We start from the raw sequence: 23,058 nt of genomic DNA, 5'->3' as shown, positions 1-23,058 counted from the left end.
ACAGCGTCTTTATGTGTGTATTATTGTGGCAACTCTCATGCATTCAGCATCTGTATCTATCAGTCAACAGTACATCAAATGTCTTCATACCCACTTGTACATAGGGATACAGACATCAGGTTTCAAAGCATTGGCCAGAGGCATTATGTTTATTGTTTCTCATGAACAGTTGGTTTTTGTTTGGTTAAGTTTTTTTGTTTTGTTTTGTTTTGTTTTGTCTTTTTTTTTTTTAAACCTCATTAGTAACTTTCCTGTGTCATTGCTTTTATTTTTCTTTTTATTTTCTTTTTATTTACTTGACACAGGCTAGATTATATGGAAGGAGGCACCTTCAAGTGAGAAAATGCCTCTATAAAACTGATTCAGGAGGGCCCAACTCCATATGGAAATTCCACCCTGGGCAGGGGGTAATAAGTTATATAAGAAGATAGGCTCACAATCCACAGGGAATGAGTCAGGAAGCAACATTCCCCTAAGACCTCTACTTTAGTTCCTGCCTCTGAGTTCTCACATAGAGTTACCCCCCCCCCGCCCCCAGCCCTGCACCCCTAGCTCCCCTCATAATGGACTGTAAGCAAAAAAAACCCCTTTGCTCCTCAGGTTGCTTTGGTCATGATATCAGTCACAATAACTCTAACATTTATCTATATAAAGATATAGAAAGGGGCTGGTGAGATGGCTCAGTTTGTAAGATCACCCAACTGTTCTTCCGAAGGTCCGGAGTTCAAATCCCAGCAACCACATGGTGGCTCACAACCATCCGTAACAAGATCTGACTCCCTCTTCTGGAGTGTCTGAAGACAGCTACAGTGTACTTACATATAATAAATGAATAAATCTTTAAAAAAAAGATATAGAAAATACTAATCTGTTCTTGGAAATTATATCTTGAAAACACCATGTAGTTTCTCTACAAATGTCTCTCTCATTCCAGCTATCTTGAGAGTAAGCTTACATGATCTCTTGCCAGCATGTTCCAGTCACTTCCATCATGATCTACTAGCCTAGAGGTTCTCAACCTTCACCATGCTATGATCCTTTCATATAGCTTCTTCAGGTTGTGGTGACCTCCAACCATAGAATTATATCCTTGCTACTTCATAATGGCTATTTTGCTGCTGTTGTTAATTTTAATGTAAATATCTGATATGCAGAATATAGGACATGTGATCTCCAGAGGGTCAAGACATAAGAATTGATAATTGTCTGTGGGGTCAGGACCTACAAAATGAGAACTGCTGACATCACCTTTGTTCTCTCTTTTCCTGCCTTCCTTTCGTCATTTGTTCTCTAAATGCAGCCAGATGAACTTTGGAAGCACACCTCTGCCCATATTACTACTGTAGTTCTAAAATGTTTCAGTTACTTCCCATTTACACGAAAACTGACCGCTACCTAAGCTCCTCTTGGACCCACATGAGTTGACATGGGCTGAGCCGTGTCCCCCAGAAATATATACATTGCTTTAGAATCACAGTGTCTAAGGGTGTGATTTGGTGTAATAATTGTAAGATGAGGTCACTAGGGTGAACAGGAAGATGATATGACCATTGTTCTTAAAAGAAAAGACTAGGATGCAGGCTGGATCAGATAGAATACTTCCTGAAGACCCCAGAAGGCAGCTGCCTATGATTCAAACAATAAGAAAGATCTCAGAAGAAGCAAGCCACACTGAACACCTTGCTCTCAAAGTTCTAGCTGCCAGAAATGAGAAAGTTCAATTCTTGCTGTTGAAGTCGCCCATACTGCATCACTTCATAAGGGCAGACTCAGCAAACTGACACACCTCACTTGCCAGCCTTGACTCACTTCATAACTTCTGTACTGGCTGTGCTCCTGCAAGGTTTCCTTTGGCTATATGAACTACTTGTGCTCTTATTGCCATGGCCTTTGTGTGTGTGTACACTCCCCACGCCCTAGACAGCCCTCTGCCCACTTCCTGTTGGTCTGGTTAATTCTTTCCTATTTTAATAGATTATTTTATGTGTGTGACTGCTTTGCTTGCACGTATGTCTGTGCATCACATGAATGCAGTACACACCTAGGGTGTCAGATACCCTGGAACTAGAGTTATGGATTCCTGTGAGCTACAATGTCAGGGGTGGGAATTTAACCCAGGTCCTCTGAAAGAACAGGCAAGTGCTCTTAACCAGGAGTCATCGCTCCAGCCTCTCCCTCTCCCTTTTCATCCTGCTTTCCCTGTTCAACATTTAGTGACTGAATGCTAACTCTGTGACTGCCAAGGTGCTGACCTGTCTGAGCACTTATAGTGTGTACGCCTTGTTCTTGGCCTCAGACTACATGTTCCCCTGAGTCACATAACTTCGTATTGCAATGTTCCTAAACAGATACCTATTGTGGAGAGGACTCAAGACCTCTTAGGAAAAGACTATCTGTGCTCAATAGCAGATTGGAATGCCAGACATCAAGAGTCAGTATAGCTTGGAGTCCACCCCAACCTTGAAGGAAAGACTGCTTGGTTGTGAGGAGTGTGAATAGATAGCAGTCCTAGTTGTTAACTGCTTCAGTGGACGCTCCAGTCATTGAGCTGAGATGCTGGTCTCTTTGGGGTGTACTCCGCCCCATGAATGAACAAAACTGTGTCATAGAATTTCTGCCTAACACAAGATAACTTCCCTTTTCTTGATTCTGATGCCTCCTAGCTCCCTTCATCTTTCATGAGTTACTGGACAATAATCTCTTTGCCCCTTAAATCTGTCCCTATCTCTGGTTTCCAGGGGACCGTACTAGGTTTGGGGAGCTATGCAGGTGGATACTAGTAACTCCAATGATCCTCTGAAGTAGCTGCAATTAACCACAGGTTACTGGGTTCCTAAAAGGAATGCTGAGGATGGATTGGGAAGATGGCAAGGAAAATATTGAGCCAAGACAGAGTTCTATGATCAAGGCTCAATCTTTAATATATGGCACTAAATATATATTGGAAAACCCAAGGATCCATCCCTTTGTTTCAGCTGGGTTCTGTTGTTTGTTTCAGCTGGATTGAGTTGCAAAGTAGGCTCTTCAGCAGCTCAGTGGGCAGGCAGTTCTCTTTGAGTATGGGCTGCTTAAAATACAAAGTGAAAAGTTAAAAAGTTAAAAAGAAAAGTATTAAAGTCCTCAGTAGGGATGTCCCATACACTCAATTCAATTGCAAATTAGCAAAGATCAGTCCCAGGGCCTGGCCTCCTAGTGTGGGGGAGGTGGCTTTGAGAATCAACAGAAAAAACTGTTACTTCTCAGGTAAATAGTGGTAAGAACCAGGTAAGCTGGAAGATAAAGATTTTTCTTAGCTAACTTTTTAATTGGAATATCCAACATTAGATTTATTTCCAGACCAGTCAGTCCATCATTGGTTGCATTAAAGGAAAGAGAAGAGTCATTATAACTCCTCATTTGGATTAATTTTTCTAATCAGTTTCCACAGTCTTTATGTTCTCTGTCCCACAAGGTGTAAAACCTTGAAGCAAGCTAGCTTAGACTGTCTAATCTGGGACATAGGCAAGCAAAGGTGGGTCAAGAACATACACTCAACCTGTCACCATTGTTAGGGTACTTAGCAAGCTCACAGCTGAGCAGTATTCTTTTGTGTCCTCATGTTACACCAATCACTCTGGCAGCAAGCATGATCCTGAAGCATTCTGCAGAAAAAACACAAACATGAACTCTTGTCCATATTAAATACATGACCAGGATCAAGCCATATACCAATAACTAGATCTTTCCATCTCACCTAGGCATCAGTATGCCTAGTTATAGACACTCAGCAAAGAGTTCCTTGGCATCCAAATTTTAAAATTTTTTAAATAAAATGCATGATTTAAATAACATGCATTTTATTTTAATTCAGGTGACAGCAGATGCTGGCGAGGATGTGGAGAAAGGGGAACACTCCTCCATTGTTGGTGGGATTGCAAGCTTGTACAACCACTCTGGAAATCAGTCTGGCGGTTCCTCAGAAAATTGGACATAGTACTACCGGAAGATCCAGCAATACCTCTTCTGGGCATATATCCAGAAGATGCCCCAACCGATAAGAAGGACACATGCTCCACTATGTTCATAGTAGCCTTATTTATAATAGCCAGAAGCTGGAAAGAACCCAGATGCCCCTCAACAGAGGAATGGATACAGAAAATGTGGTACATTTACACAATGGAGTACTACTCAGCTATTAAAAAGAATGAATTTATGAAATTCCTAGGCAAATGGATGGACCTGGAGGGCATCATCCTGAGTGAGGTAACCCAATCACAAAGGAACTCGCACAATATGTGCTCACTGATAAGTGGATATTAGCCCAGAAACTTAGGATACCCAAGATATAAGATATAATTTGCTTAAAACATTAAACTCAAGAGAACGAAGACCAAAGTGTGGACACTTTGCCCCTTCTTAGAATAGGAAACAAAACACCCATGGAAGGAGTTACAGAGACAAAATCTGGAAGTGTGACGAAAGGATGGACCATCTAGTGATTGCCATATCCAGAGATCCATCCCATGATCAGCTTCCAAACGTTGACACCATTGTATACAATAGCAAGATTTTGCTGAAAGGACCCAGATATAGCTGTCTCTTGTGAGACTATGCCAGGGCCTAGCAAACACAGAAGTGGATGCTCACAGTCAGCTATTGAATGGACCACAGGGACCCCAATAGAGGAACTAGAGAAAGCACCCAAGGAACTAAAGGGAACTGCAACCCTATAGGTGGAACAACAATATGAACTGAGCAGTACCCCGGAGCTCTTGACTAGCTGCATATGTATCAAAAGATGGCCTAGTCGGCCATCACTGCAAAGAGAGGCCCATTGGACTTGCAAACTTTATATGCCCCAGTACAGGGGAACGCCAGGGCCAAAAAGGGAGAGTGGGGGGGGGGTTATGGGGGACTTTTGGTATAGCATTGGAAATGTAAATGAGCTAAATACCTAATAAAAAATGGAAAAAAAAAAAAGAATCACCTGGACTCCCAGCCCCCCCCAAAAAAAACTTATTATTGATTCTTTGTAAGTTTTACATTATGTGCCCCAATTCCACTCATCTTGCCATCTCTACATACCCACCCTCCACCATTGCAATCTTTACCCAAACAGAGGGAAAAATGTTGTAGAAGCTGTATAGTGTGTCAGTGTGTCCCACACTATTGACTTTTGTCCATACTTCTTTGCTTACAAATGTTTTTTGCAGTGACTTCTTAGTCTCTGGCTTCTACTCTATCAATACTGAAACCTCACTGGGACTCTTCTAGGATATTCTGGTTTTGCCCCATGTCATGAAGATTCTGTAGTTTTGGGTCTATAGAGCCAGCCCCTTCATGGATGCCAGCAATTCATCAGTGGGGTAAAGGTTGGACTGAGCCAATTAAAAGCCATGGCCCTGAGTCTAAGAGATATCAGAGATGGTCAGCCTACCAGCTCTCACACTCTCATGCACTCAGGGACAACTCACTCACAACCCCGAAACCAGGGCCAGCTCTACCCTGCTGCCCAGCTGAGGTGCAGGGCCTGCTCTCAGCAGTGCTGAAGCCAGTGAGGGATATGGCCAGTTCTCCCACTCTCAGAATCCCAGGGCCAGGTCTCATGTCTCCCATAGATGGTGAGAGAAAAGGGAAGCAAGAAGATTTGCTCTTCCTTGTCCACACCACCATCCAGCAGACAAGAAGCAGGACTGGCTCTCCTGCACTCACACCCTTGGGTTCAGCTCAACTGTAACCCTCACATCCAGGGCCAGCTCCATTGTGCTGCCCAGGCAAGGTGCAGAGCCTGTTCTGAATACTGCAGTAGGTGAGTGACTCTGTAGGTCTTCAAGTGGCGTTCTTAACCCCTCTAGCTTCCTCAACCCTATCCCTACTCTTCCACAAAATTCCCTGAGCTTGGCCTGATGCTTGGCTGTGGTTCTCTGCACTTGTTTCCATTTCGTGCTGGATGAAGCCTCTCAGGAGACAGTTATACTTTGCACCTGTCTGCAGGCATAGCAGAATATCATTTATGGTGTCAGGGTTTGGCTCTCTCAAATGGAATGGACCTCAAGTTAGGCCAGTAAGTGGCTTTCTGTTTCCTGAAACTCTGCTCCATCTTTATCCCTACACATCTTGTAGGTAGGACAGATATTGGGTTGAAGGTTTTGTCGATGAGTTAATGTCACCTTCCTTCCACTGGAAGTCCTGCCTGGCTACAGGAGGTGGCCACTTCAGCCTCCATATCCATGCTGGCAGGAGTCTCCCGACAGCCTCCCCCATCCCAAGTCTCTAGCTAGTGCCAGACTTGCCCTCCAGCAAAAATTTCTGTTCTCAGATACAGCCCTCTCCAGCCCCACTCTCTCCATCGCTGATTCCTATCACAATTCTCCTCATACCCTCTCCCACCCATCCACCTTTGATGACGATTTTGTTTCCCCCTTTTGAGTGATATTCATGAATCCTCCCTTTGGCCCTCACAATTACTTAGTTCCTTTGGGTCTGTTGATTATAGTATGTGGATTCTGTATTTTATGGCCAATGTCTACTTATAAGTGGCTAGATACCATGGTTGTTTTTCTGGATCTGGGTTGCCTCACTCAGGATGACATTTTCTAGGTTCATCTATTTTCCTGCAAATCTCATGATGTCTGTTTTAATAGCTGAATAGTATTTCATTGTGTAGATGTAACACATGATCTTTTTTCCATTCATCAGATGAGGAATATCTGGATTGTTTCAGTTCCTGACTACTACGAATAAAGCTTCTTTGAATGTAGTTGAGGAGGAGTCTTTGTGATAGAGTGGGTCATATTTTGGGTTTATGCCCAGAAATGGTGTAGCTGAGTCTTCAGGTAGAACTACTCCCAATTTTCTGATAAACTGCCAAATTGATTTCCAAAGTGGTTGTACAAGTTTGCAGTCCCACCAGCAATGGCATGTTCCTTTCTCCACATCCTTGTCATCATGTGTTGACATTAGAGTTTTTGATCATAGCCATTTTGATGTGTATAAGATGGAAACTCAGAGGCATTTTGATTTGCATTTTCCTGATTACTAAGGACAATGAACATTTCTTTAAGTGCTTCTCAGTCATTCAAGATTCCTCTGTCGAGAATTTTCTGTTTAGCTCTTTCAACCATTTTTTAATTGGGTTATTGGGTTTGTTGGTGTCTAATTTGTTGAGTTCTTTTTATATGTTGGATATTAGTCTTCTGTCAAATGTAGAACAGTTGATGAGATTTTTTCCCCATTCTGTGGGCTGTTGTTTTGTCATATTGATGGTGTCCTTCGTCTTGCACAAGTGTTTCTTTCAGTTTCATGAGGTCTCATTTATTAATTGTTGATCTTACTGTTTGAGTTATGGGTGTACTTCGGGACCATGTCTCATGTGCCAATATGTTGAAGGCAGTTCCCCACTTTCTCTTATTTTAGATTTAGTGTGTCCAGTTTTATGTTGAGGTGTTTGATCCACTTGGACTTGAGTTTTGTGCAGAGTGATACATATGGATCTATTTGCATTCTTCTACATGCAGACACTCAGTTAGACCAGCACCATTTGTTGAAAGTGTTTTTTTTTTTTTTTCCATTGTATGATTTTGGCATCTTTGTCAAAAATCTAGTGTCCATAGGTATGTGTTTATTTCTGGGTTTTGATTTGATTCCATTCACCAACCTGTCAGTTTCTGTGCCAACACCATGTAGTTTTTATTACTATATGCTCTGTAGTACAGCTTGAAATAAGCGATCGTGATTCCTGGAGAAGTTCTCTTATTGTTCAGGTTTGTTTTAGCTATCCTGAATTTTTGGCTTCCTATATGAAGTTGAGAAAAACTCTTTCAAGGCCTGTAATAATTGTGTTGGAATTTTGATGGGAATTGCACTGAATCAATAGATTGCTTTTAGCAATATGGCTATTTTCACTATGCTAATCCTACTAACCTATGAGCATGGGTTTTTTTTTCCATCTTCTGAAATCTTCCTCAATTTGTTTCTTCAGGGACTAGAAGTTCTTCTAATATATGTCTTCCCCTTGCTTTGTTAGAATTACACCAAGATATTTTGCATTATTTGTGGCTATTGTAAAGGATATTGTTTCCATAATTGCCTTCTCAACCAGTTTTTGTTTGTATAAAGGAGGACTACTGATTTGTTTTTAGTTAATTTTGTATCCAGCCACTTTGCTGAAGGTGTTTATCAGCTGTTAAGAATTCTCTGGTATAATTTTGGGAGTCACATAAGTGTACTATCATATCATCTGTGAATAGTGATACCTTGACTTTTTCTTTTCCAATTTGTTTCCCTTTGATCTTCTTTAGATGTCTTATCGCTCTAGCTAGAACTTCAAGTACTATGTTAAATTGATAGTGAGAAAATGGGTAGCCTTGTCTTATCCCTGATTTTAGTGGAGTTACTTTAAGTTTTTCCTTATTTAATTTGACGTTGGCTATTGGCTTGTTATTTATTGTTTTTGTTTTTTAGGAATGCAACTTATATCCCTGATCTCTCCAAGATGTTTAATATAAAAAAATGTTGGATTATGTCACAGACTTTTTCTCCATCTAATGAGATGATCATATGATATTTTTCTTTCAGTTTGTTTATATTGTGGATTGCATTGACAGATTTCTATATATTGAACCATTTCTGCATGCCTGGGACAAAGCCTACTTAATCATGGTGAATGATGTTTTTGATATGTTCTTGGATTCGGTTTGCATGTATGTTATTGAGTATATTTGCATCAATGTTTACAGTGTTAATTGGTCTGATATCCTTTATCTTTATTGAGTCTTTGTGTTGTTTAGGTACTAGAGTGCCTGTGGTCTCATAGAACGAGTTTGACAGATTTTTACTGTTTTTATTTTGTGCAGTAGTTGGAGGAGATTTGATATTAGCTCTTTGAAAATTAGCATCATTTGGCCCTGGTTTCGTGGTTGTTGTTGTTATTGCTTTGTTTTGTTTTTAATTGGATATTTTATTTATTTATATTTCAAATGTTGTCCTCTTTCTTGGTTTCCCCTCTGCAACGACCCCATCCCATCCCTTTACCCTACTTCTATGAGGGTGATCCCCCACGCCCCCACCCACTTCCACTTCACCTCCCTAGCATTCCTCTACATTGGGGCATCAAGCCTTCACAGGACCAAGGGCCTCCCCTCCCATTGATGCCAGATAAGGCCCCTTCAGCTCCTTCATTCCTTCCACTAACTACTCCATTGGGGTCCCTGTGGTCAGTCCAATGGTTGGCTGTGAGCATCTGCATCTATATTGGTCAGGATCTGGCAAAGCCTCTCAGGAGACAGTAGTATTATGTTCCTGTCAGTATTCATTTCTTGGCATCAGGAATAGTGTCTGGGCTTGGTATCTGCATGTGGGATTGATCCCCAGGTGGGGCAATCTCTGGTTGGCCTTTCCTTCAATCTCTGTTCCATACTTTATCCCTGTATTTCCTTTAGACAGGAGAAAATCTGGGTTAAAATTTTGGAGATTGGTGGGATGGCCACATCCCTCAAACAGGGGGCCATACCTAACCTCTGGATATGGTCCCAACAGGTTCTCCCTCCACTTTGTGGGGTATTTCAGCTAATGTCATCCACATGGGGTCCTGAGAGGCTCTTCCTTTCCTGCCATTTGGGACCTTCTGGTTGCTACCCCAGTTCCCCATCCCCTACCTCTGTTCAATTTCCTAAACTTTTGTATATCTCCTCCCATACCTGATTCTGCCCCTCTTTTCCCCTCCCCTTCCTCTCTTCCTTCCAAGTCCCTCCAGCCCTTTACTTCCCTTGATTACTTTGTTCCCTCTTCTAAGTAGGACTGAAGCACCCACACTTCGGTCTTCCTCTGACCTTCATATTGTCTGTGATTTGAGCATGGGTATTCTATACTCTTTACCTAATATCCACTTTTCAGTGAATACATACCATGTGTGTTCTTCTGTGATGGAGTTACCTCACTCAGGATAATATTTTCTAGACCCATCCATTTGCCCGCAAATTTTATGAAGTCATTGTTTTTAATATCTGAGTAGTATTCCACTGTGTAAATGTATCACATCTTCTGTATTTATTTCTCTGTTGAGGGACATCTAGGTTGTCTCCAGCTTCTGGCTATTATAAATATGGCTGTTAGGGTGCATGGGATTATTTCAGTCTTCTTGTATCTGTTGAGGCCTGTTTTGTGACTGATTATATGGTCAATTTTGGAGAAGGTACCATGAGGTGGTGAGAAGAAGATATATTCCTTTGTTTTAGGATGAAATGTTCTATAGATATCTATTAAATCCATTGGTTCAGAACTTCTGTTAGTTTCACTGTGTCTCTGTTTAGTTTCTGTTTCCATGATCTGTACATTGATGAGAGGAGGGTGTTGAAGTCTCCCACTATCATTGTGTGAAGTACAATGTGTGCTTTGAGCTTTAATAAAGTTTATTTTATGAATGTGTGTGATTAAGAGTTATTTTGGTAGATTTTTCCTTTGATGAGTATAAAGTATCTTTCCTTATCTTTACTGATAACTTTTGGTTGAAAGTTGATTTTATTCAATATTAGAATGGCAACTCCAGCTTGTTTCTTGGAACCGTTTGCTTGGAAAATATTTTTCCAGCCTTTTACTATAAGGTAGTGTTTGTCTTTGTCACTGAGTGATGTAGCAAAATGCTGGGTCCTGTTTACATATCTAGTCTGTTAGTCTATATCTTTTTATTGGCAAATTGAGCCCATTGATACTAAGAGATATTAAGAAATAATGATTCCTGCTTCCTGTTACTTTTATTGTTAGAGGTGGAATTATGTTTGTGTGGCTATCTTCTTTTGAGTTTTTAGAAAGAAGATTACTTTCAGCAGGAGAGATGGCTCAGTGTTTAAGAGCACCACTGACTGCTCCTCCAGAGGTACTGAGTTCAATTACCAGCAACCACATGGTGGCTCAAAACCATCTGTAATGGGATATGCCCTCTTCTGTTGTGCCTGAAGATAGCTATTCTGTACTCATATACATTAGATAGATAGATAGATAGATAGATAGATAGATAGATAGATAGATCTATTTAAGACGAAGATTACTTTCTTGCTTTTTCTAGGGTATAGTTTCCCTCCTGTGTCGGAGTTTTCTGTAGGGCAGTGGGTGTGGGGGAATAAAGGGAGTGGGAGAAAAACCAGCATTCCACCAGTGTTCTGGTGCTCTGGGCAGGCAGATGCAGGAGGACTGACACATGCTTTCTAGGAGGGCCAGGGTGGGTGTATGGCTGTCAGAAGCCACTGAGCCCATCCTGCTAGGGGGTGGACAAAGGGCAATCTGAGGTCTCTGGGCCTCACTTTGGCCAGAGATAACAGGTTCTCAGTCTTGAGCATCCCAGATGTCACTGGACACTGCAGAAGAGCTGAGAACATAATAGGGTCCCCGGGGTGGCTCCGTCATCCCCAGGGCTGAAGAGAGGAGAGGGCAGGGAGAGACAGGGTGCTAGGTGGTTCCCACGTGGGCAAGAGTCTTTGGTCTGGTCTGTGGATAGAGAGCAGGAAGGCTTTCTGGCAGGAGGTTAAATGTATCTCTTTAGAGGAAAGCCTATCCCATCATTTAAGCATTGTGGGCCATGATGAGCAGAGCCAGTCTATGGTTTTAGAGCTTTATTGTACAAAGGCAGAGAGAAAAAGAGAAGGTAGAAAGAGGGAGAGAGGTTGGCCATGGCCACGTGGAGAGAGGGTGAAGGGAGAGAAAAAGAGGGCTAGAGATTAGAGTAAGAAAGGTGAAAGCTTAAAGAGAGAGAGGAGAGGGCAAACAGCTCCTTTTATAGTGGGCTGGGCTACCTTGCTGTTGCCAGGTAACTGTGAGGAGGAGCATACTTGGCTATAGTCAGGTAACTGTGAGGGTGGAGTCTAGCTAGAATGCCAGAAGCTTGGGGCTTTGTCTGCATGACTGATAGTCACAGAATTATGGAGTTGGGGGTTCTGTGGTGTCAGGCACTTGTGTCTGGGAATGTGGCTCACTGTTCAGTCCCTTGTACTACTGGGTTACCAGAGCAAGCCTCACTTAACCAAAACAGGCTGGCTTTCACAGCCTCACAGTTTTCCATCTATTATCCTTTGTAGGGATGGATTTGTGGAATAATATTGTGTAAATTTGGTTTTGTCATGGAATACCTTGGCTTCTCTATGGTAATTGAGAGTTTTGCTAGGTATAGTATCATGGGCTAGCATTTGTGTTCTCTTAGGGTCTGTATGATGTCTACCCAGGATCTTTTAGCTTTCATAGTCTCTGGTGAGAAATCTGGTATAATTCTGATAGGTTTGCCTTTATATGGTACTTGACCATTTTCCCTTACTGCTTTTAATATTAATATTTGTTTTGTGCATTTGGCGTTTTGACTCTTTTTTTTTTTTTTAAATGTTTTTAGGTTTATTTATTATATTTTTTCAGGCATATTTCATTTACATTTTCAATGCTATCCCAAAAGTCCCCAAATAACCCCCACTACCCTACCCACCCACTCCCACTTCTTGGCCCTGGTGTTCCCCTGTACTGAGGCATATAAAGTTTGTGAGACCTCTCTTTCCAATGATGGCCAACTAGGCCATCTTTGTTGAGAGCTATTAATACAACACAATTGTCCTGATCTCTGAATTGGGCCTCCCCCCCCAAGAATAAAAGGGGGTCAAAAGCGGGCCACCGACGCACCGCTCCGAGAACAACCACAGAATGTTCCAGCCCTAAGTCAGCGCCGGATGTCCTGACCACAAGATGTGCCCTGATACCTCCAAGTTCCTGCTTCCCCGTTCAGTTGCCAAAAGAAAAATTTCTGCTGCCCCATCCCTCCTGCTGAGAAGTACTTCCTCCTTTGCTTGTACATTTCCACTGCCCCATTCCTCCTGCTGAGAAGTACTTCCCCTTTTGCTTGTGCATTTAAGCCTTGAGTCTTGCTGAATACAGTGACACCTTGATGCTACTCAGACTGCTTCCCGTGTCGTTCCTGCACTTGGTGTCTATCTTTCTCTCCCCCCATTTGGTTCTTGGGAGAAGGTCCCCTCGAGACCCTCAAATAACTGAACCTGCTGGACGAGTCACATCTTCTGATACATATGCAGCTAGAATCATGAGCTCTGGGGGATACTGGTTAGTTCATATTGTTGTTCCACCTATAGGGTTGCAGACCCCTTTAGCTCCTTGGGTACTTTCTCAGGCTCCTCCATTGGGGGGCCCTGTGATCCATCCAATAGCTGACTATGAACATCCACTTCTGTGTTTGCTAGGCCCTGGCATAGCCTCACAAGAGACAGCTATATCTGGGTCCTTTCAGCAAAATCTTGCTAGTGTATGCAATGTTGTCAGCGTTTGGAGGCTGATTATAGGATGGATCCCTGGGTATGACAGTCTCTAGATGGTCCATCCTTTGGTCTCAGCTCTAAACTTTGTCTCCGTATCTCCTTCCATGGGTGTTTTGTTCCCAATTCTAAGAAGAGGCAAAGTATCCACATTTTGGTCTCCATTCTTCTTGAGTTTCATGTGTTTTGCAGATTGTATCTTGTACCTTGGGTATTCTAAGTTTCTGGGCTAATATCCACTTATCAGTGAGTACATATCATGCGAGTTCTTTTGTGATTGGGTTACCTCACTCAGGATGATGCCCTCCAGGTCCATCCATTTGTCTAGGAATTTCATAAATTCATTCTTTTTAATATCTGAGTAGTGCTCCATTGTGTAAATGTACCACATTTTCAATTATGTGATAGGAGGAATTTCTTTTCTGGTCCAATCTATTTGGAGTTCTGTAGGCTTCTTGTATGTTTGTGGGCATCTCTTTCTTTAGGTTAGGGGAGTTTTCTTCTATAATTTTGTTGAAGATATTTACTGGCCCTTTAAATTGGGAATCTTCACTCTCTTCTATATATTTATCCTTAGGTTTGGTCTTCTCCTTGTATCCTGGATTTCCTGGATGTTTTGGGTAAAGAGCTTTTTGCAATTTGCATTTTCTTTGACTGCTGTATCAATGTTTTCTATGGTATCATCTGCACCTGAGATTCTCTCTTCTATCTCTTGTATTTTGTTAGTGATACTTGCATCTATGACTCCTGATCTCTTTTCTAGGTTTTCCATCTCCAGGGTTGTCTCACTTTGTGATGTCTTTATTGTTTCTATTTCCATTTTTAGACCCTGAATATTTTGTTCAATTCCTTTACCCATTTGGATTTGTTTTCCTGCAATTCTTTAAGGGATTTTTATATTTCCTCGTTAAGGACTTCTCTCTGTTTACCTGTGTTCTCCTGTATTTCTTTAAGGGAGTTATTTATGTCCTTTTTAAAATCCTCTATCAGCACCATGAGATGTGATTTTAAATCCAAATCCAATCACCTCCAGAGAAGGTATCCATGAACACGAAGTACCTGTAATCACATTTTCCTGGTTTGATTTCTGTAAAATCAACTTCCCAGTAGGCCCCTGGTCTCTTGCCTTGTAGACAAGAGTCAGAATGTTTGACAGTGTTGTGGGTGTTGGTCAGTTGGCAAGCTTTGCAGCTTGATACTACATCTTCGATAGTATGCTGCGTGTTTCTGAAAATCATTTTAGATTGTCTCATTGCATCTGCCACCTGTTTCACCACCATATGAGTGACTCTGTGGATTTTTCTGAAGATAGATCTTGCTAGGGAGGCAAATGATATTTACTTATCTTCAGCCATCTACCACCAGCCTTCTGAACACTGGCTCATGGGCTGACACTTGGCCCATTTGACTTCCTTCTCCTAGTAGGCTGGGCATTCCAATAGACTGGTGTTGAGTGGTTCTGGTAGACTTGCAACTAACATGGAGGCAGCCGTTTCCTCTAAGGATTTCTCTTTGGCACTCTAGCCACAGCCATGGTTCCCTTTTGATGGTCTGGACAATGTATAATTGTCACTCTCTTTGGCATCCAGATCGCTTCAAGTAACTGTAGGATCTCATCTTTGCTTTTGTAAGTTTTTCCTTCCATATTTAGGAACGCTCTATCCTTGTATATGGCTCTATGTATATGGGGAGTCGCAAATGCATACTGGCTATTGGTGTAGATGTTGATTATCAATCCTTTTCCCATGATGAGGGCTTGGGATAGCACTATCATTTCAGCCTTTTGAACTGAGGTACCTGGGGGAAGAGACTGGTCACAAATTACCTCTGTCAGTGGTCATTGCTGCTCCTGCCTTCCTCTGTCCCTCTCAAATGAAACTGCTCCCATGCATGAACCAAGTCTGCTCGGCCCCTGGTAAAGGCAAGTCTTTTAGGACCAGTCGAGTACTGCATGCTTATGCCAATATTTCACTGCATTGGTGAAGCAGCTCTTCTAAGTCTGGGTCAGAGAGGAGGGTTTCTGGATTTAAAGAAGCAGGCGACTGGAAAGTATGTCAGCCAAAATTGGTTAGTGAGTCATATGGGCATTAATATGCCATGTGTCTGGTGGCTGTTTGAGCACTCCTTTGATTGCATGGCCGGGGGTGTGTAGTAACAGTTAAATTCTGTCCCATAGTTAGTATATCTGCATCTTTAAACCAGTAATGCCATGGCCACAACGATGCATAGGCAGGGTGACCATCCTGCTGCCACTAGGTCTAATTTCTTTGACAGATAAGCCACAGGCCATTTCCATGGTCCCAGAGTTTGAGTTAAGGCCCCTTTGGCTATTTGCTTCCACTTGCCTATGTACAGATGAAATTGTTTTGTTATGACTGGGAGATTTATTTTACCAAAGGCCTTTTGAAAATCTTGAGTCCAAACAAAGACTTTGGCTTCTCTGGTGGCCTCATATAAAGGTTTGGCTATTACAGCGAAACCTGGAATCCATAGCCTGCAAAAGACTGCAGACCCCAAGAACTCCTCTTACCTGTTTTGGGCTCTGCGAGTTGGGTATACTCAGAACAGTCTCTTTTCTTGCTGAAGAAAGTCTCCATTGGCCCTCCTCCAGAATGTAGCTGAGATAAGTAACCTCAGTTTTACAGAGCTGTGCCCTTTTGGGTGACACCTGATACCCCATGTCCCCCAGAGCCTATAGGAGATTCTGGGTCACTTTCTTGCATTTTTTTCTTCAGTTTCTGCTGCAACATGAAGGTCATCTGCATACTGAGCAAGAGTTATATCTGGGTGATTGACTCTGTACTCACCCAGGTTCTTATGAGGAGCTTTATCAAAAATAGTGGGGGAGTTCCTGTAACATTGAGGCAGGCAAATCTAGGTAAGTTGTCCATTAATTCCTTTTCCAGGATCATGCCACACGAAGGCAAAATACTCCTGGCTCCTTCGGGCCAAGGGTATGCTGAAGAAAGCATCCTTTAAGTCGAGGACAGAATACCATTTCCAATCTGGAGGTAGAGAGTTCAACAGAGTATTAGGGTTAGGTACTGTAGGATGTATGTCCATTACTCTGCGGTTAACTTCTCACAGATTTTGGACAGGGCGATAGTCATTGGACTTTGGCTTTTTCACAGACAATAATGGAGTGTTCCACGTCAATTGGCATGGCCTGAGGACTCCCAAGCCAGCAGTTTCCAGATATGGGGAGTGATCCCCTTCCATGCCTCTTGGTATATTGGATATTTGTGGAGAGCCGTGCTGCGAGCAATCGCGTGTGTGCCATGAGCAATTGCCATTATAAGATGGCGCTGGCTTCTACTGCGCCTAACTAGTAAATAAGCCTTATGCGCAAGTGCAAGAGTGAACTCACGCCTATGCTGAAACGTCACGCTGCGGGCTATATAAGCAGCGCCATTTTCCCGGTTCAGGGTCTTCCCTCCTGATAAGTAAGCAATAAAAGCTTTGCCACAGAAGATTCCAGTTTTCCTGAGCGTGTTCTTGCCAGCAGGGACAAAAGCTTGGGCAATAGATATTGGCAGACTCGCATTGGATCTGCTCCTGGCTTGAGCTCTACAAACACAGAGGGTCAATGATTTACAAGTCCCATTCCTCCAGTCTCTGCCCATGCCTGGGGAAATTTTTCCAGCCAGACATCTAGATCTTGTTCAGTGCTGGCTGGTGATTCATATACTCTATATTTATCCTCAGAGGCCAGGTATAGTGTGAGTACCTGATTGGATTTCCATTCCAGTCCATTAATTGGACTTTCCCAGGGTCAAAATGAATCTGAGCTCTCATTTTGGTTAGTAAATAACTCCCCAACAAGGGCAGTCAGGGATCACTATTAAGGAGTGGGACACTTGTCGAGTTCCCAATCTACTGTCCATTGGGTAGTCTATGAATATTGCTTGGTGCCTGTGGCTCCCTGCTCCCAGGATTTTTTACTAGAAAATGGCCCTTCTGCCTCTATGAGTACAGAATGTTGGGCTCCAGTATCCACCAGGAAGTTCAGAGGCTCGCCCCCAAATCTGATGGTTACCCTGAGCTGGAGGAGGGGGCCTGAGCCCCAAAAGCTTAGTCTTCTTCTTCCTCAGTGGCCATGATTTTGTATCTAAGCTTTTTCCTTGGGCACTCTCTGGCCCAGTGCCCTTCCTCTTTACAGTAAACTCAATGATTCTTACCCAAGGCTGGTCAACAGCTCTCTCTGGGTTCTGACTGGCAGGCTTATTTTGGCTCCATCCCTTCTGCAATGTTCTGTAGCTAGTGCCTCCTCTCTTTCTGGTCTGAATTTCCATGGGCTAGTAGGATTTTTGCCATTTCTTTGCTTAACATCTTCCCTGCTTTAGCCTTTTTCTTATCTTTAATTTCCTTGTATTGTATGCTTTCTCTGCCACTCCCAGTAAATATCTCAATGATATTTTCCCTAAACTCTCCATGTTCTGTAACTTCATTCTTATATCCGGTGCCAATTGGTTTATGAATGCTAATACCACCATGTTTGTGTTCGCCAAATATTCAGGATCTAAGTGTGTGTAACTGGGAAAAGCATCCATAATCCTCTGGAGAAACTCTGCAGGCTTCTCATTATCTCTCTGCCTGACATTATAAACCCTAGCCAAATTGGTGGGTTGCTTAGCAGCAGCCCTGAAACCTGCCATCTTAGTCTGCCCATAAACTAGGAGACACTCCCTAAATACTCCTATGCTGTAATCCCAGGCTGGCCTATGCCCTTCTAACAGCTTGGAGCAGGCTGGCTTGGACCTGGCTTGCCACAGCTGGCTAGTCCACCTAGGGTGCTGTCTTCCGACCTAGGTAAAGTCTATTATCCTGCCACATCTGCAGCTTTCCTCCAAGATACCACGACCTGCTGAGGGGCTGAACCTGTTTTCCTGACATTATCCTGACAAAGCTGCAATCCAGACAAAGCAACAAGATCCTGGTATTGTGGGGGATGCCCCCCACACCCTTATAAGTTCAGACTCATAAGTAAATATTGGTCTTGACCAGAGAACTTGTCTTGGCTTGTTATGTCTCTTGCAGCCTTTCCCATACAAAACCCCATCTTTCCTTTCAGGAACCTAGTAACCCCAGTCTGCTTGCAAGTATACTGGCCTCCTTGGAGGGAACCTTTCATCTATGTCCTCTGGGTTTTGAGTTGGGGTACCTTTGGTTCCCAGAACATTCTTCTTACCCTCCAGGATGATGTGTTCCCTCTCCTCTGTAGTAAACAGAATCTGCAATGCTGACAATAATCCCAAGTAGGCTGATGGGTAAAAAGAATGTATCTAGTAAACCAATGAACTTTTTATGGTTGAGAGAACTTAGCATGTTGTCGTCTCCCATTATAAAGGTCAGCTGTGATGAAGGGCCAGAAATGATATTCCTGTTTACTTTGGTCATCTATTGGGGCCAGTGGCTCTTAGGGATAGGATAGAGGAATCTGCCTCTGGTGCTGTGGCCTGGGGAAGTGTCACATTACATCTGCTAATAGTCCTCTGGGTGTGCCTTCACTCCATCAACAATGTGGATTAAGGGCATCTGAGGGACCTCTAGTGGTAGAAGGACCACTGGTCCAGTGGCTGTCACCAGCTCTACTGGAGGGATCCCTTGGGATGTGTACATCTGCATCGATGGTGGAGCTGCTGGCCAGGGTGTGGATGGAACCATTTGTGTGGGAAGAGCTGGAAACTCCTTATGGAGGAAGAGCTCAGACTATCTAAAATAACTTTTGTAGAAGAATCTAAGTTCGGAGATAGGGGTCTAGCCCGTTGGCGGTGACTGATTACTTGGTAACCGTGACACCATAGGTTCAATCCTCAGCACTCGGAGAACAAAAGAATATAACTCACAGATTAAAAGACTAGTAACCGAGGCTTTTCATTGAAAGGTTAGTTTGAAACATTTGTTATGAAAGATGAGATTAATCTTTTAAAGTAGATTAAAAATGGATCCTTTGGAGATGGAGTTACTGATGGTTGTGAGTCACCATGTGGGTGCCATAAAACAAACCTAAGTCTTTGGAAGGAACAGCCTGTGCTATTAATTGATGATGCATCTCTCCAATCCTCTGATTTGTTATTTACATTTATATGCTATTTATACATTTTTAGATTTATTTTATTTGTGTAAATGTTTTGGCTGGATGTAAGTCTGTTTATCACATATATGACTCATGCCTGAGGAGGTCAGAATAAGGTGTCAAATCTGGAACTGGAGGTATAGATGGTTGTGAGCTGTATGCTGGAATCTGAATTCAGGTCGTCTGTGAGGGCATCAAGTGCTCTTACTACTGAGCAATCTCTCCAGATTCAATTTTTCTATTTTTCAAAAGGACCATAATGAGCACATGTTTTTTGTTCTAACTCTCCAGTTACTGGCTTCAAATTTTACATACAAATGTAATATGTATACATAGAGCACAAACCTAACAGACACAAAAGAATGGAACCCCCAGCAGTGTAGTTGTAGGATACAGTGCACCACACAGTTTGGCCACTAGGGGGCAACCCGGCCTTGGTGCACTTGCACTGTGAGTACTCAACACCAATTTCTTGGGGTTCATCTGAGTCCAGGTGTCTACTGTCCTTAAGTTCTTACCCTTTCATGCATAGATGAACTTAACAGACCTAAGCATGCGTAGATACAGAGGCCATGGCATGGTTGATGGGTCTGTCCTATTATCTCCATAATTTCAGTCCTTATCTTGTCAGTAGTATTTGACAGGCACGTTTCATGTTTTTATATATGTAATTAAAATTTTACTGCCTAGTAGATGGATTACGCTGCACACAATTAACTTGAGCACCAGGCCAAGTAATATGGAATTTCATACAAATTGGTAATTCTCTGCACTACAAAGCTTATTTAGTTATTTTATTACATATAAACAAATGTCTGACACTGGATTTATAGTGTATTTGAAAATTGGAGTTTGTTTGATTCTTTTTAAATATCCATTTCAAGCAGGTCCATTTCCTACAGACATTCAAAAACTATTTTTTTTTTTGCATCTAAATAAAATCAAGTGGTCATCTCTTCAGAAAACCAATTGTCAAACTTACAATGAAATTAATTCTGAATTGCTGTTTATCAAATTAATTACAAGGGATAAAGTCAGTGATTGCCGTATCATCCTCATAGAAAAATATGTCTATTTTTAGCATTTCTTTTGCTGTTTTTTTAAAAGATTAATTTTAGTGTCTGTGTGTGTGTGTGTGTGTTTATGTGTGTGTGAGTATGTGTGTGTGTCTGTGTCTTTTTTAGTGTGTTTGAGTCTGTGTGTCTCTCTGTGTGTGTGTATGTGTGAATGTGTGTGGTTGTGTGTATTAGCTGATTGTGTGTGTGTGTGTGTGTGTGTGTGTGTTTGTGTGTGTGTGTGCAGGTGCATGTGCAGGAATGACAGGGGCAATTGTGAGCTGCTTGACATGGCTGCTGGAAACTTTCGTTCATCTGGTCCTCTGGAAGCATTGTCTGGAGATAGTATTAATGACTCAGGAGCCTCTCCAGCCCTAAGCACTTCTTTGGACATTCAGTTTAAGGTTTTCATATCTGAGGCTAAAGTATTTTTACATTTTCAAATTTAAAACTACTTATCATGCTTCAGATAAAAAAGAATTTACATCCACAGAAGGATCACCACTGTTGAGGTGAACTGTATTATTTGCCAGCACAGTCATTTTACACCTATAAAATGCAGTTATATATGGTTCCACTCAATGCATGTCAAGGGGAAAGTCCTGAGCATAATGTATAAAGCTATTTGCAACATGACATACAGAAAATTATGAGTAATGAAGAAAGAAGAAGAAAAGAAAGACAGAAGCCAGAAGTGCCTACATCACAAAGGTTCAAAACAGCATCTTTATGTGTGTATCATAGTGTTAACTCTCATGCATCCAGCATCTGCATGTATCAGTCCACAGTACATCAAATGCCTTCATACCCACTTGTTAGTAGGGATACAGACATCAGGTTTCAAAACATTGGCCAGAGGCTTTATTTTAATTTGTTTCTCATATAGAGGTGGTTTTTGTTTGGTTAAGTTTTTTTTATTTTGTTTTGTCTTTCTTTTTTTTTTTTTTTTAAATCTCATTAGTAACTTTCCTGGGTCATTGTTTCTATTTTTGTTTTTGTTTCATCTTGACACAGGCTAGAGTTATATGGAAAGAGGCACCTTCAATTGAAAAAATGCCTCTATAAAACTAATTCAGGAGAGCCCAACCCCCTATAGAAATACCACCCTGGGCAGGGGTTAATAAGTTATATAAGAAGATAGGCTCACAATCCACAGGGAATGAGTCAGGAAGCAACATTCCCCTAAGGCCTCTGCTTTAGTTCCCGCCTCTGAGTTCTCCCAAATATTTACTCCCCTCTCTGCCCCGAACCTCCAGCTCCCCTCATAATGGACTATAAGCTATAATAAACCCTTTGCTCCTCAGGTTTCTTTTGGTCATGATATCACAATAACTCTAACATTTATCTATATAAAGGCACAGAAAATACTAATTTGTTCTTGTAAGATCACATTTTCAAAACACCATGTAGTTTCTCTATAAATGTCTCCCTCATTCCAGCTATCTTGAGAGTAAGCGTACATGATATCATTTTGTTTTTGCTGGTTTTTTTGTTTGTTTGTTTTTTGTTTTTTTGAGACAGGGTTTCTCTGTATTCCCCTGCCTGTCCTGGAACTCACTTTGTAGACCAGGCTGGCCTCGAACTCAGAAATCTGCCTGCCTCTGCTTCCTGAGTGCTGGGATTAAGGCATGCACCACCACACCAGGTTTTACATGATCTCTTGCCAGCATGTTCCAGTCACTTCCATCATGATCTACTAGCCTAGAGGTTCTCATCCTTCCCAATGCTATGATCCTCTAATACAGCATCTTTTTGTTCTGGTGACCTCCAACCAAAAAATTATTTCCTTGCTACTTAATAACAGTCATTTTGCTGCTGTTGTGAATTTCAGTGTACATATCTGATATGCAGAAAATAGTACATATGACCCTTGAGAGGTCAAGCCACGTGAATTAATAACCCCCCCTGCACAGTCATGACCCACACATTGAGTACTGCTGATAGCACCTTCTTTCTCTCTTCCCTACCTTCCCTTTGTCATTTGTTCTCTAAATACAGGTAGATGAACTTTGAAAGCACACCTCTGCCCATTTTCCTACCCTAATTATGAAATGCTTCAGTTCTTTCCCATTTACAAGAAAACTGACCCCTACCAAGCTACTCCTGGGCCCACATGAGCTGATATGGGGTGAACTGTGCCCACCAAAAAATATACATTGGAAGCTTTACCCACAGTGCCCAAGGGTGTGATTCTGGGTAATTATGGTAAGATGAGGTCATTACGGTGCACCCTAAGATAATATGACCAGTGTCCTTAAAAGGAAAGAGTAGGATATAGGCTGGATCAGAGGGGATACTTCCTGAAGACCCCAGAAGGCAGCTGCCTACAATTCAACCAAAGAGGAATATCTCAGAAGAAGCAAGCCACATTGAACACCTTGCTCGCATCTCTCGATGCCAGAGATGAGAAAGTTCAATTCTTGCTGTTGAAGTCACCCATACTGTATGACTTCACAAGGGCAGCCCCAGCAAACTGACACAACCCCCTTTCTATCCTAAAATCACATCTTAATTCCTGTGCTCACTGTGTCCCTGAAAGGTTTCCTTTGGCTCTGTGAACTACTTGTGCTGCTATTTGTCATGGCCTTTGCATGTGTTTACACTCTCCATGCCCTAGAAGGACCTCTGCCCATTTCTTGTTGGCCTGGGT

The sequence above is a fragment of the Mus musculus genome, chromosome 4 (assembly GCF_000001635.26).
Source record: "Mus musculus strain C57BL/6J chromosome 4, GRCm38.p6 C57BL/6J".
Lineage (NCBI taxonomy): Eukaryota > Metazoa > Chordata > Mammalia > Rodentia > Muridae > Mus > Mus musculus.
The sequence above is the reverse complement of the archived record's forward strand: the minus strand, read 5'-3'. Positions refer to the sequence as shown.